This window comes from Lepidochelys kempii, chromosome 8 (genome assembly GCF_965140265.1).
Source record: "Lepidochelys kempii isolate rLepKem1 chromosome 8, rLepKem1.hap2, whole genome shotgun sequence".
NCBI lineage: Eukaryota > Metazoa > Chordata > Testudines > Cheloniidae > Lepidochelys > Lepidochelys kempii.
Genome location: NC_133263.1, coordinates 19,141,584 through 19,153,214, shown reverse-complemented (window position 1 = coordinate 19,153,214; position 11,631 = coordinate 19,141,584). Strand labels below are relative to the sequence as shown.

At 44.1% G+C, this 11,631-nt stretch overlaps 1 protein-coding gene across 4 annotated transcripts in view; it reads left to right on the top strand.

The window, feature by feature from the left end:
- The first annotated feature begins 6,725 nt into the window (after positions 1-6,725).
- JAKMIP2 (janus kinase and microtubule interacting protein 2) overlaps positions 6,726-11,631 on the top strand; it is a 115,002-nt gene continuing 110,096 nt past the window's right edge. For all 4 annotated transcript variants that reach the window (XM_073355758.1, XM_073355762.1, XM_073355759.1 and 1 more), the window contains exon 1: positions 6,726-6,823. The gene's annotated coding sequence lies outside the window, so the exon portion shown is untranslated. The remainder of the gene's footprint in view (positions 6,824-11,631) is intronic.

The following is an 11,631-nucleotide window of genomic DNA, read 5'->3' as shown; positions in this document are numbered from 1 at the left end:
CTCAGCTCCCTCCCCCCCACCATATTTTTGAACACACACACACCCTAATTGCAATTCTGGGGAAAACACTGATAGTGATTCAGAACTTCAGGATGTGGAAGACTGCCTTCCTAAAGAGCAGTGCAGAGCTCACCTTAGAAGTGTTGTGGCCGAACACCATCATGACAGTCACATGCTTTCCCACAGTGGAGGGAACTATCACTGTCTAAAGTTCACTACCCCTGATTGCTACTGGTCAGTAGCTAACCAGTTTGGTGTTGGTAGATCAACAGTTGAGGCTGTTGTCATGGAGGTTTGTGATGCTATGAGGAGGATGCAGCTATGCAGGTCATTAAGCTTAGCAATGCACAGAAGGTTATTGGTAGCTTTGCACAGGGCTATTGATGGGACATATACACCTATTCTTTGTCCCCACAGCAGGCCAAAGACTTTATCAACAGGATAGGATATTTCGCCATGATACTGTAAGGCTGTTTTTTCACCAGTATTAATCTGGGTGATCTGGCAAGGTCCATGGTGCCAGGATGGTTAAAAATTCAGGCCTGTCTGCTGGAATGAGCAATGGAATTTTTGCTCCCAGGACCACTATGAACATTAATGGAGTTATCATTCCTCCTGTCATTCTCAGAGACCCATCTTACTCTCTGCTTCCCCTGCTCACAAAGCCATACACCGGACACTTGGACAAGAGAAAGGAGCAGTTTAACTATCCCCTGCATAGTTGCAGAATGATAGTCCTGTATGCATTTGGAAGACTGAAAGGCAAGTGGCAGAGCCTCATGACAGGGCTGGATGTTTCTCAGCATTATGTACCTAGCATGACAAGTACTTGGTGTATTTTTCAGAACAGCTATGTGAGTGAGGGAGAAATCCTGGAGGTGGGGTGGGAGCAGGGGAAGGCCTTTCAGAACGCTCTGGATAGCTAGATAGGGTGCCTCTGCAAAATGCCCCAAGTGATGAGGGAAACCGGGTCAGGCAGGCATTGTCCTCCTATGTTAGAGGCCGGGGCAGTTGTGGGTAATGAATGTGCTATAACCAAGGACATGGCTGAAATGCATTTGTGTATTGATTTTGTTAGGAATTAATATGACAGCGGGGATGTTATATAACTGATGGTGAGGAGCTGCTCCTCTGTGAAAGTTTTCAGCTGAGTTGTAAAAAAAAATGTACTGAGTTTATAAATAACAGCAGTAATGAAGCTGCTTGAATTTTAAAATAGTAAACAAGAACACAGCGCTAAAGCCAATGCAATTGGGGCATGCTCAGAGTGTGGAGTGCTCACAAAGGCCTGTAAGTGGGGCACTGTAAACTGTTCTCCATCTCCGGGGAGGGAGTAGGTGGGGGAGGGAGGGGAAGGAATGCTATGGGAAGGGCCTGCTATTTGGTTGATTGAAAGGGAGGTCCCAGGATGGTCTCCATGGTTTGGTAGAATAGGATGCTGGGCTTGACCTTTGTAGCAAAAGCTGCTGCATCACAACTGTTTGACTCTGCACCATCTGCATCATGTGTGTCCCTTTCCAGGTCCGTGCACTCCATTTTTGAGTGTTCCAGAAAACCTTCCCTTCACGCTTCTGCCTTCCCAACCATCTTGGGCTGCAGTTCTTTGAACATTTCCTCTCTCGCCTCTTTTTTTCTTCAGCAGTTTGTCAGCCTCTCTGCAGGTGACAAGTCCCCTATATGCCTGGACTGTGGCATTGCAGGTGCTAAGGGAACTCAGAAAAAACACAAGTACGAATTGCCCCAATCTTAGTTTCCATGCCAACAATGATAAAATGTTGCTTTCACCATTCCCATCTTCTCCTCTCACTCTGGGGTTTGCTTCAAGATGGTAAGAAGTTTTGCAAATTATTTTCTCCTCACATAGGCCCCCTGTAAAGAGGCTGAGGGGTGGAGTAGGCAACGGTGGTGTTAGATGGTTGAGGGTTTAGGTGGGCTTGTGATGATTTCCAGTGAGTGGGGGCCTGTGGTTTGAGGTGAGTGGAGGGCGGGTGGTTGGGGGCAGCAGAAGGCAGGTTAGTAATTGCATGCTGCTGCAAGAGTGGAAGGGACATGCTAGGTAGATGGGCAGTCCTGAGATAGCTGCACTGCTTTGCAATGTGCATGCCCAAATAGAGCACAATCTTTGCTTTAAGTTCTCCCGCTGAGCCCAAGCATTTCAGAGAGCCGTGAGTGCCTGACAATGCCTTAAAATACCTATGCATTTTGAAATGTTTCCAAAGCCTGATTCAGGTAACTTACACACAAAACCTCATTAGCTAAAAGCTGAGGGCACTTATGAAACTGTGAAGACAAATTACTTTTTCTATTACTTTTCTCTTTCAGTTTCTGCTACTACAAGAAACATGCCTGCCATGCAAAGCATTTGATTTGTTAGCCCCTGTGGGGCCTACATCTTGAGCACGGGAAGGGGGTGCGTGAGGGATGGACAGAGGAGGGAGTGAGACAAAGCAGCTCGGAGGGAGAGTGGGGTTGGAGGCTGCACATGTGGCTACTGGTGGTAATATTAATACTGCAAGGACATAAAACTTTATAGCTTTAGGTCTCCAGCATGGATGTCATTTTGAGCACCTTGTGGGGAAGAGGTCAAAAGCTGTATAGGCAGAGAGAGGCTCCTAGCTCCACCCAACGTGGCAATGGACAGCCAGTACCTGGGGAAATGTTTCTGAAATCCCCCTATTCAGTTGTCTGTATGGGGTTCTTTTGTATTCTCCAAATCTACCAGGTCATAAAGTTCTTGGCTGCCCAGAAAAATGTCCTCTGGTTGGACCCTCAGCTATAAGCGGGGTCAAGGGAGTTTGTTGTGGAGTCTTGGGTGCTTTCTGGAAAACTGCTTACCACATTGTTCTTGGGTGCAGTAGTGGCATTGTTTGCAAAAATGCCAGCAGTGACACAGTTAGGAATACGACCAAATTCGCTGTGGAGTTACTCCTGTTCCAAGGAGGATGACTTACTGTGGCCTAAAATGCCAAATAATTGGCTTTAAAAACGATTGTTTGGGGATGTAAGGCACAGGAAAGAGAACAAATTGCAGTTACTCCAGTATAACATCCCCTGTCTTGTTTTTCTTATGCACCTTCAGATGTCAGCAGCCTCTGCCACTCTGGGAATACTTCAGCTGGATATTTCAACTCCCTGTAGACTGTAGCCCTTACTTCAGATCTGGTTACAATGATGGTAGTAGACTCATGGTTTGATACGCCAGCTCTAGTCAGGAGTAACTGCACTGAAATCAGTTAGGTTACACTAGTATAACCCTAATCAAGCCCTCAACAGATGAGTATTCTGGAGAACAGGTTTTGTTCAACACTACAGCCTCTTGGATTTTACCCCATGGTTGCTATGAAAGTTGTTAGTTAATGTGAATTAATCTATACAAAGGCTTTAAAGTGAAGCTCCATACAAATGCTAAGTGTTGTTAATGGATAAAAGGCAGGGTAGAATTTGGGTTCCTGGCTGTCCTTTATATGTTGGTAAATGTGGCAGATGCCGTTCTTCTCATGGCTAGATTTTTACTGCCAACAGCTAGAAACGTTACTTTTTATGACCTCTGAGTCACAGGTTTTTTGCACCAGAATTCATTCCAAGTCACTAAATCCTGGTTATTCTAAGAAGAATCACAGTGGGGCGAATTAGTTGGCAATGATCCATGTGGACAATGGGACATGCATAAAGACAGAGGCAGAAGCCACTACCCACTCGACCCAACAAGCTTTTCTTGTGGAAGCTGTTCTACCCTCAAGGCTGCAAAATTGTCCAATTATACAAGAAGTCAGAATTTAGCCCTGGATTCCCTTGAACCATTTTGACGTAAATAAACGTTCCCATCCTGTATATACCTGTCATTATGACTTTATGAAGTACACATAGTGGGTGATATGTATGCAATAACCAAAAGCCTGGTTTCTCAGGTAAAAATCTGAAGTATGAGCCTTTGCTTTAGAGAAGTAACAATTTTAAAAAAAAAGCAAATTGCAATTCTGTCCTGCAAAACGTTATCTTAGGACTGAAAATCCACAACAGGATAAAAGAAATCTCTATGACTATGTGCACCAGATGGGTTCAAATTGTACTTGCAATTTATTATGCAAGTTCCAGCTAGCATGATTTCAATCATGGGGTCTGATCTGATTCCCAAGATAGTCAATGGAAGTTTTGTCTTTGACCTCAATAGGTGCAGAATCAGGCCTGAAGTATGACAGTGTCTTATTTTTCCAAAGCCAACTTTGATGGTGTCTGTTTTAGTAGTTTAGCCATGTGGACTCCATGCTATGGGACTCCTTGAAAATTTACTCTGAGTCTTTATAGCTCAATTTTTTGTACACCCAAGACCTTTTATTCAAAACAATAGTACTTGGGTCATAATATACTCTGTTACACTGGTGTAAATCCAGAATAATTCCACTGAACTAATTTCTGAATTCCACTGAAATTGGACACTGTCCTTTTAGCTATAAGATTCTTTAGTTTACAGCTAGGGTTTAACAATCGGTATGCACTTAGCTCATGGATGAATTACAAAAACCACATGCTGGACATTAATGCTCACTCCCTTATTCTTGATTTAATGTTTACTTAATTGTGTGCCTTATTTGTGTGTGAATTCTTAGTAAAACATCTTGTAAATGTACCAAGAGTCAGTGTAAGAATGAATATTGTATAACATGATGTCAAAAAATCCCTTGCTCAAAAGTAGAGACTGACCTGGAATAGTAAGAGTGCAGTGGTCGCCATCAGAAAGTCAATATTTACCAAGAGACACCCCATGGTGATACCTGAGTTACTGTAAAATATGTCTGTGCTTAAAACAGGCAACAGCTAATGGTGGTATCTTAGATACCATAGTATGGTGCCTGAGTAAACAGGCACTTTTTAATAGCAACCACTGTAGTAACTAAAGAAAAAAACATAGAAAAAGTCTCTATTCAGAATATGACCTTTCATAAATATTACACCCAAAAAACTATATTAAAAAATGTTAAAGATGCAAAGTCAAGCTCTTAAAATTAGGAAATGCCAGCATTAACGCTGTCTGTTCAACATTAATTTAATTCCTTTATGTGTATATATTATGAAACAGTTACATGATCACATACTACTTTTGTCACATACTACCCCTGCCTCATTCAGTGCCCAGGGAGGGACGGTGCTCATGGAATGGACTATTTATTTTTATCCTCATCATTTAGTGTGTGGCCCCATTAAATATAGTGAGGGACCAACAAGCTACACTGATGTGATTTATTTGCCTAAAAGTTTTCTTAGGACATTATTGTGCCATCTAGTAGGTGTTGTGCAGGGTGATGTACAAGTAAATACTGCATTTTTCCAAGGCTTTTTGCTAACAAATGTAAAAGGTTGGTTTTAATTGTGTTATAGCGGCTTTCAGTGTTTCCTGGTTCGTGATTCCCCTCCCACTTAGCAATAAAGAAGGGCAGGGTGTTCATGACCTCCTGATAATTGTTTGCAACTCTCCCCACAGCATTGAGGGTTGTGACCCCTGGCTGAGAACCCACAAGTCTTTGTTAAGAAACCCTTAGTTATAAATAAGATCCAGCAGCCTGTAGTACTTGTCCCTGATTTGCACCTTACTTTGTAGAGTTTTTGGCCAGCACTGTAGAATACAGGGTACTTCAGATTTTACTGAAGTGGAGGTGGCATGTGGGGCTGCCGGTCTTTTGCCAGGGAGAGGAGGTTGGCTGAGGGGGTTTCCTGCAACTGGGGGTCCTATTTCCGATCCTGCCTTCACTCACGTATCCGGGCAGAGGTTCCTTTCAGCAGCATCCGCTGGTTCCCTTGACCGGGGTTCTCTGCTCAGTGTCCCCTTCAAGTTCCCTTTGTTTGACGCTTTGACCTTCACTCCTGTCCCTATTACATTTTTGGTTGTCCCCCGTAATTATTTGAGTTCCTGGACCTTGTGGATCCTCCTCACAGGCTGCAGGAGAGGTACCTGCCCACTTCCTGGGACCCACTATGAGGACCCTTTTGCAGCTGTCCAGCCTGACTTTGTTACACTAGATGTCTTACAGGTTGTCTTTCGCTATATATGTTTCAATAGTTGTGGCTCGGTTCATTGGCTTAATGAAATTGCCAGCTCCTCACCACTCTTCACGTCCTTCCATTTAACCTTTGCAAAGCTGCCTTTTCCCGCTGGCCTCCTCTGCTGCACCCTCAACACCTGCATTTCCCAATGCAGAACAGCTTGTTGTGGGCAGGCAAATGCCCACTGTCCCCTCCTGACGTGAGGGATTCATGCCCTTGACAAGCTCACACCTGTCAGCCCTGCTGACTCAGCTAAGGAAGCTCTCCAAAACGGGACCTTTAGCATCTATAGGGGGCCCTGCTTAGCCTAGGGCAAGTTTCGCCCTTTTTGATGAGCTGTAATGGCCACTGAAGTGTCTCTCCCTTGGCTGAAGCAGCTTCTGGGAATAAGCCTCAGTCTCTCCCTGTTCTTCCCTCCCCCATCTCCTCCTTTTCCCTCCATCTTTTATGGCTGTTGCCATGGCGCCTAGAGAGAGCTCAGCGCTGCAGCTGGGGAGGGAGGAGGGAGCAGCAGTGCCTTCTGCAAGTCCAGGCTCTTGCTCACTGAGCTCATCACCCTCCTCCTCCTCCTAGGAGGGAGCTGGCTGGCTGCTGCTGCTGCTGCTCTGGGTGGGCGGGTGGTTTACATCCTCAGCATCACCAAGCAGAGGGCCGGCGGAGGGCGGGGGGGGGGGGAATCCCAGCAGCTGCTGATGTTGGGCTTTGAAACAGCCTCAGTAACAGGGAAAATGGATTCAGCTTGCACATCCCTCGCCTTTCAGCATCTTCTCCTGGTTTCGACATGGTGAGCAGCAGAGCCAGCACTGCCTTTATTGCTGTTATTAATGATTGTGGCGGAGGGTCATTATTCTCACGCTGATGATGTATTTTCTGATCCGGTTGCTCTGAGTATCTTTAATATGTCTGTGAAACAATGACTTCCATCTGAGCTATTAGAGAGAGCATGGGGGCTGGAGAGAGGGAGAAGTGGGAGGGATGGAGTGAGAGAGCTGGAGATATAGAAAGATGGAGCAAGGAGCAGGTGGGCTGATTAGGAACAGTCTTAGTAAAACAATATTCCAGGAATTCATCGTAGCTAACCTCATGCTCTGAACACCCCTCAAATCCCTTTTTTTATTTGTCATCTTCTTTCCTTTCTGTTACAAAATGGGATGCACTGAAGATGGTTGTTAATCAAAAAAAAGGAATGTATTTTTTCAAAGGGCTTAGGCTGAGCCTCAGTAACTCCCAGATACTGGGGTTGGGCCTTAGTGAAATAGCATTTGCGGTAGTAAGTGCAGCTAAGCTAAGAGCAGTGTAGAAGAAGCCACTCTGATTAATTTTGTTTGCAGCACAGATTTACCTATTTTGTTTTGCTGTGGCTTTGTGTGAGCTTTCATTTTTAGACTGTCTTTTTAAAAATGTTTCTATATAGATCTTGTTGTTATGGAAGAGGGGTGTGTGTATGTGTATAAATTTTCTCAAGCATTGAGCTGCATGTCTTTGTATGTACAGTACATGTGCTGTTGTCACTGCCAGTAACGGAAGAAACATTCCAGTTGGGGTGGTGTAAGATTTATTCTTCAGTTACTGAATTATTGTCCCTTGGTTTCATTATGGCACTTAGGATAGACCTATATCATATCATCATTGGTCTGTTTTATGGCACTAAATAGTAATTTGTTTCCATTAATATAAATGGATATAAGACACTGAACATATACCTTATGGCCTGGGGATGGATGCATAGATAGCTCTAGGTATAGATATTAAAAGTTTAAATTAAGATCTTGGGAGAAAAAATGTCAAACCATATTTTTAAACCTATGGATTTGCACTCAGAAATGCCCCATGCACCATTGTACCAGGAAAAGTCAGATTCTCCTTTCTAAATGCCCTGCATTCATTGTGCTAGATTCTGCCTTGATGTACACTCCATGAACAGCTTGAACTCTGGGAAGCGTGTTAGTGTCACGTAGGGTCCATTTTGTCCAATAATACTGGATTTGATCCTTCAATCCTGGCTCAGGCAAAATTCCCATTGTTCAGGCCTGCTGTTGTGTGTTCATTCCACCAGTGTACAAACGCCAGGCCAAAATCAGCTGTGCTCTAAATGTTAACATGATTTACATGCCTGCCCAAATTCTGATTTCTCTTATGCTGGTGTAAATCCATGGTAATTCTATTGACTTCAGTAGGTTTACACCTGGTGTGGGTGAACTCATATGTATATAGTAACATAGCTTGCAGTGATTTGGCATTGGGACTAAAAAGTGAGTGTCATATAAATAGATCTGGCGACTAAATTCAGCCCAGGCACAAGCAGGTGCAATTAAGTCAATGGATGTTGCACCCACTGAGCCAGAATCAATCCTATCTTTAAAGGGGCTGAGTCTGCACCTCTGGGAGATTCACCCTCAGGGGAGAGCAGGAGGCGTTTCCAATGGGAATGGGCAACTTCATCTTTGTTGGGAAATTAGTGGGAATCCCCCCAGCAGAGGTGGCTGAGCGGAGTTGCTGACTTGATGCATCTGACCATACCCTTTCCCAGGACAGCCTTGTTGACTTTTGGAACTCCACCACCTATAAGTGGATCCTCTGGAGCTCTCCATCACTGCAACCTCCCTCCTGTTGGACTTGCTGGCTTGGCTATTCTGCGAGGGTCTACACTGGTTGAGGCTGGCCCTAGCCTTGGAGTTGAATTTGTCCACTTGTTTCTGCAGTGCCCAACACAACCCTGACTAGGATCTCTAGCTGCTATTACAATACAAACAATAGGTAACTGCCTTTGGCTGAATTTGCCCCAGCATCTTTCAGTGTCCTCTGGTCATACTGTCCTTCTGTTTCCAGTGGTTATTTCTAGCTCAGTAAGCTTTTAAACACAGGTCTTCTGTTATCCTACTCTCTTTTGTTTTAGCCTCTACTTAATGGGAAGATAACACTGGTGCAGCACTAGAATGTGGTTGTACAGAACAAACAACAGGCTATTATCATTTATAAATGCATGGTGGAACCATCTTGACCTTTTATTATTATCAAAACTTTAATGCAGCTGGAAAGGGGATGCATAATTTCTCCATTGTTATTACAAAGGATAACTGACTTCATAGTATTCAAGTCAGAGAAACACTGTGTAACTCTACTGACAGTATGATGCCAGAGTCATTTTCAGGTTTTGGTTTCTATTATCCATCCTTTTCCTTTTATTCCTTTTATCCAGTTAATATCACAGTTTACAAATGCATAAAAGCACTCCTCTTACCATAAAAAGATAATAGGCTAGATTCTGATCCCACTAACACGGGTTTAAATCCGGTATAACTCTAATGAAGTCAATGGATCTAACTCTGGTTTCACTCCCAGTATAATGGAGTCACTCCTAATTTACATCAGTGTAAATGAGAGCAGAATCAAGCCTATTAGTGGACCAATGTGGTCCAGTGGTTTAAGCCTAGAAATTAGTAAAAAAGGAAGTTCTAATCCCTGAACTGACACCAGCTCCATCTGTGGCTTTGGTTATCTCATGAACTCTGCCGCCTGTGAAATGGGCAGATAACAATGACAAATTTACTGGGGACCCCAGGAACAGGATGAAATGCTAACGCTATGTTTACTGAATACTTTCCAGTGTCACGTCGTGTGGAGTACTAGCAGCTTTAAGCTGACAGAGAGCTCTGTGGGGATAACTTGAGAATCAGGATATCTCCATCTTTACAGTCACCCTGGGTGAGAAATAACACCAACTGCCCATCTCTAGCCACTGCTTCCCATAATCCCTCCCCAAACACAGCAGTTCTTGACACGTTTCTTGTTCTCCCCCCGGGGTTCTTGGACTTGACCCTTACAACCCCATCGCCCAACTGGTATTGGGAGGAGGGAAGGACACAGTGAATCATGGCCTTGCACATGGGACTTCAGTCAAATAGCTTTGCAAGCAAGACCAGATTTGCTCTTGATTCTGAAATGATTAATACAGTTGTCAAAGGAATGAAATAATCTGAACCCACAACCATTGTCTTGTATAAATATTGAGACAAATCTCGGCCTCTCTTCATTAGCTTTCAAGGCTCCAATTGCAACACAAATCTCATGTTTCTGCTGCAATGAGGCCCAGGCAGAGATACCATGTATGGGAATTCTGCCAGTCCCTGCTGTGAGAGTGGAATGTGGGCAGGCCAGGGATATGGAGAACGTACAGCCTGGGAACAGGGAAGACCCAAATTCACATCTTGGTGGGTTGTATCCTCCTCTTCTTCCATACGTGTTAGTAGCAGCCACATCCCAGGTTCTACTGGTCCTTTGTTGTGTGTTAAGGGGAAACACTCATCACGCCAGTAGATGCCTTGAAAAAAGCCCTTTTACTCAGGCTTTGCTCCTGTGAACAGAATATGGCCCCTTTGTGACATCACAATCATTTCAATGTATTTTATCTTAAAGTGGGTTGAGATTGGATCCTAGCATGTTGAGGATATTATAATACAAGACACCAGTGAAAAGTCTGATCCTTCAGCACTTACTCTGGCAAAGCCCCATATAAATGCTGGCCACCTCAGAGACACAGGAAGGGGATAGTGATGTGCGCCTTCTCGGAACTCCCTAGCAATGGATGCCCTGGTGCTCCCAGAGACAGAGTCTTTTTCATGCTGTGAACAAATTCCTGCAGTTCCCATTGGGTCAGTGCATCTTTTGCATTTCCTCAGCTACTTGGCTTGAGTCTATGTAACCCACTGGTGAGCATGTGTTAAAAGTCTGCCACTGTGCTTGATCCACAGAGGACATGAGTCTATTACAGTCATAGTTAATAAGACTTTGCTCTTTGGTTCAATCTGTAGCAGCTCCTGCTTGTTAGGACTGGGGACATCCAGCGCTATCTCATAGACTCAGAACTTTAAGACCAGAAGGGAACATTTTGCTCATTTAGTCTGACCTCCTGCACATCGCAGGCTACAGACCTTCACCCACCCTTCCTGTAATAGACCCATAACTTCTGGATGACTTTCTGAAGTCCTCAAATCATGTTTTAAATACTTCAAGTTAAAGAGAATCCACCATTTACTCTATTTTAAACCAGAAAGTGACCTATGCTGCAAAGGAAGATGAAAAACCACCAGGGTCTCTACCAATCTCACCTGGGGAAAAATTCCTTCCCATCCCCAATATGGTGATCATTTGAACCCTGAGCATGTGGGAAAGATGTACCAGCCAGACACCTGGGAAAGAATTCTCTGTAACTCGGTGCCCTCCTCATCTAGTGTATCATCTCTGGCTGTTGGCGATACTTGCTACTAGCAGTTGCAAATGGGTCACATGCCATTGTAGGCAATCTCACCATACTATCCCCTCCATAAACCTTATCAAATTCAGTCTTGAAAGAAGTTAGGTTTTTTGTCTGCACTGCTCCCCTTGGAAGGCTGTTCCCAAACTTCACTCCTCCTATGGTTAGAAACCTTCATCTAATTTTAAGCCTAAACTGCTGATTATCAGTTTATATCCATTTGTTCTTGTGTCAGCACTGGCGTTTAACTTGTATAAACTCCTCTCCCTCCCTGGGAGGTGTCCCTCTGATGTATTGATAGAGACAATCATATCTCCCCTTAGCCTTTGTTTGGTTAG